This window comes from Pongo abelii, chromosome 1 (genome assembly GCF_028885655.2).
Source record: "Pongo abelii isolate AG06213 chromosome 1, NHGRI_mPonAbe1-v2.0_pri, whole genome shotgun sequence".
Lineage (NCBI taxonomy): Eukaryota > Metazoa > Chordata > Mammalia > Primates > Hominidae > Pongo > Pongo abelii.
The window spans coordinates 152509267-152512956 of NC_071985.2; the positions used below are offsets into that span (position 1 = coordinate 152509267).

Sequence of the window (3690 nt, forward strand, 5' to 3'; positions counted from 1 at the left end):
TCTTTTTTATTTTTAAGTTAAAGAGAAAATTCAGGTGCCATGGTAAGAGGCACTGTTGAGTTTTACAGTGAGTTTGCTGTGTGATATTTTTATTTTAAACAAATATGCAAACTATTGGTAAGTGAGCCAGAGCTTCTGAGTTTGATCGTAGAACTGTCATTAATTTCCTCCACTGTAATAAATATGTCATCTGAGCCCTGTCTGCCTTCATCTTCTTATCAGTAATACCAGAGTAAGACTGTTGTGCTTACTGACCTCAGAGGGATAAAATAACAAGTATCGTAATTGAAGAAATATACATTTAAAATGTCTGGAAAATTAACTAGCTTTTGAAAAAATATAGTAGATAAATATATTATCTACTATATTCATTTTTTAAAAAGTTATCTTGTGATTATCACAAAAGACAAGCCATGTATTTGTGAGCTAAGAATGAACTAAAACATTTTATTTTAGAGTTTTTTGGTTTCCAATACAAAGTCTTAGGAAAGCAATTGGACTCCTACCCTGTTGAACAATGCTGATATTTGTGAGATTTTCATTGCATTAAAAAAGTTGCTGCTGTCATTCTCAAATGATACCCTAAAATTGGAAGATTTTGTGCATGTATTGAAGAACGGAAGCTCTACTGGTTAAAAATCTATTTAAAGACAAAGCAAATAAATAATTTTAACAAAGTTAATATCAACAATAAGAAAGACAACAGAAGGCAGCACTTCAAGCCATTAATTGCATAAGGGGCCTCAAAATTCATTAGGCTATTCCACTCCCTCGTTAAACGGTATTGGTCCTTTAGAAATGCATCGTATCCAATATCATCTACATTAACTTCTCTTAGGGATTATAATAATTCAAGCCTTTTCTCCTGTGACATTCACTCCTTTGTAGCGTAGAGACAAAGTGAATTAATTCTTCCCACACAAAGAAAATATCACATTTTAGGGAACACAAGTTTAGTGTTTATATATAGTCATACAAAACACTCTTTGACTTGAAGTTTTTTTGTGTTTAAATAATTTCTTGCCTGGAACTAAACTCTATATTTTGTAAAACACTATTTTAATAAAATTTTCCTCAATTTAACTTGTGTAACTATGGATAAACCAGATGTCTTTGTAATTTTATATTGGTTTATTAACTACAGTGAACTGGACTTGAAAGCTCCTTTATATCTAAAGCAAAATAAACATAGCATATTGATTAAGATGGATAGGTTTTAAAGATTACTTGAATTTTCTCTAGTATAAATTATTATTTTGGGGATATTAAACATATATGTGAAATATACATATTTTATTAGTATTTATGCTTCTTTATAACATAAAGTATTAATGACAAAGAAATTACTGAAGGTAGGAACCTTGGCTTATTGACTCTTTTTAGCCTTAGCACCAGCTACTTTATGGTATTATTAAGCATCTATAATACTTTTGTTGAATGAATGAATTATTCATTTTGGATTATGTGTATCAGTTAATATTGGAAGGTTTAAACTACATGTGAATGCAATATGGGTTCCATAAAATAGATAATTCAAAGGCCTAAAATATATTTAAAAATTCATATTCAGGAATAATTTTAACCTCTACAGAAATTAAACTTCTTCCAGAAGAGAATGTAGTTGCTTTTTAGAGAATGGAAAAAAAGACAACACAAGGAGGGTCCGAAATTTTCAAATCTTAATCTCTAATTTGTTACCTACTAACTATGTCACCCAAGGCAAGACACTGAACCTCTCATTTTACTCAATTGTGGGATAATAATACTTACCTACATTACATGGCTATTGTGTTCATTAAGTGGACAATGATTGCAAAGCTCTCTGAAGATTGTAGAATACATCATAAATCCTAAGCCAAATTCTCCCATTCAATACCTTCTACTAGGTTATAGACACAGAGAATTCTAACTATATTAGAAAAGTTTGTGAGGAGTAACTGATCATGAGACTTTGTGAGAATTTTCGGTGGACAGAATGTTGTTATGCAATTAAAAATTATTGCTTGGCATAGAGATCAGAGCTAATGTTTCTCAGTTGCAGAAACAAGCCATAGAACTTCTAACAATCAACAAATGGTTAACGAATCCGATTTGAGATTCGTTAGCTTACTCCTTTCTGTCCACCCGCCGAGGAAGCATCGTTCAAGTCTCTCTTCCTACTACTGTCATGTCTAGTCAGAGTCTTCGAAAGAGCCTGAAGAGCTGCAGAAGCTCTTCATTGGACAGCTGGACTTTGCAACAACCAATGAGAGCCTGAGGAACCGTTTGAGCTATGGGGAATACTGAAGGACTATGTGGTAAGGAGAGATCCAAAGACCAAGTGCTCCAGGGGCTTTGAGTTTGTCACATAATACCACTGTGGAGGAGATGGATGCAGCCACGAATGCAAGGCCACACAAGGTGGATGGAAGAGTTGTGGAACCAAAGAGAGCTGTCTCAAGAGAAGATTCTCAAAGACCAGGTGCCCGCTTAACTGTGAAAAAGATATTTGTTGGTGGCATTAAAGAAGACACTGAAGAACATCACCTAAGAGATTATTCTGAACAATATGGAAAAACTGAAGTGATTGAAATCATGACTGACAGAGGCAGTGTCAAGAAAAGGGGCTTTGCCTTTGTAACCTTTGATGACCATGACTCTGTTGATAAGATTGTCATTCAGAAATACCATACTGTGAATGGCCACAACTATGAAGTTAGGAAAGCCCTGCCAAGCAAGAGATGGCTAGTGTTTCATCCAGCCAAAGAGGTCGAAATGGTTCTGGAAACTTTGGTGGTAGTCGTGGAGGTGTTTTTGGTGGGAATGACAACTTTGGTTGTGGAGGAAACTTCAGTAGCTTTGGTGGCAGTGGGGATGGGTATAATGGATTTGGTCATGATGGAGGCAATTTTGGAGGTGGTGGAAGCTACAATGATTTTGGCAATTATCACAATCAGTTTTCCAATTTTGGACCCATGAAGGGAAGAAACTTTGGAGCCAGAATCTCTGGCCCCTATGTTGGCGGAGGCCAATACTTTGCCAAACCACGAAACCACGGTGGCTATGGCAGTTCCAGTGGCAGCAGTAACTATGGAAGTGGCAGAAGATTTAATTACTGCCAGGAAACACAGCTTAATAGGAGAGGAGAGCCAGAGAAGCGACAGGGAAGCAATAGGTTACCATAGATTTGTGAACTCAGCCAAGCACAGTGTTGGCAGGGTCTAGCTGCTACAAAGAAGAGACATGTTTTAGACAATACTGATGTGTATGGGCAGAAAACATAAGGACTGTTTTTGTGACTAAAATTGTATAACAGGTTATGTTAGTTTCTCTTCTGTGGAAAGTGTAAAGCGTTCCAACAAAGGGTTTTAATGTAGATTTTTTTTGCACCCATGTTGTTGATTGCTAAATGTAATTATGATGCTAAATAAATGTCTTTTTAAAAAATTTTTGATTTGAATATTGTGTTTAGTAGTTAAAAACTGATATATGTAGAATGAATTTAAAATACACTTAACAATTATATTCATCAGATGACTGATAAATTAGAATTAGATTCTGTTGTGAGTTGCCAAACACCCCAAATTAGAGTATCTTAAATAAAGCATATTATTTATTCTGAGTGCCATGTGCCCCCCCACCAAGAATTCTATTACTCTCAGAGGTATAGATATAGTGGTACAAGTTAGCAGTCCTATAGTGTCTTTATCA

The 3690-nt window shown here is 35.1% G+C and overlaps 1 pseudogene; it reads left to right on the plus strand.

Annotated features, from left to right (window-relative positions):
* Positions 1-1094: 1094 nt before the first annotated feature.
* LOC100459452 (heterogeneous nuclear ribonucleoprotein A1-like) lies at positions 1095-3164 on the plus strand (annotated as a pseudogene).
* Positions 3165-3690: the final 526 nt, after the last annotated feature.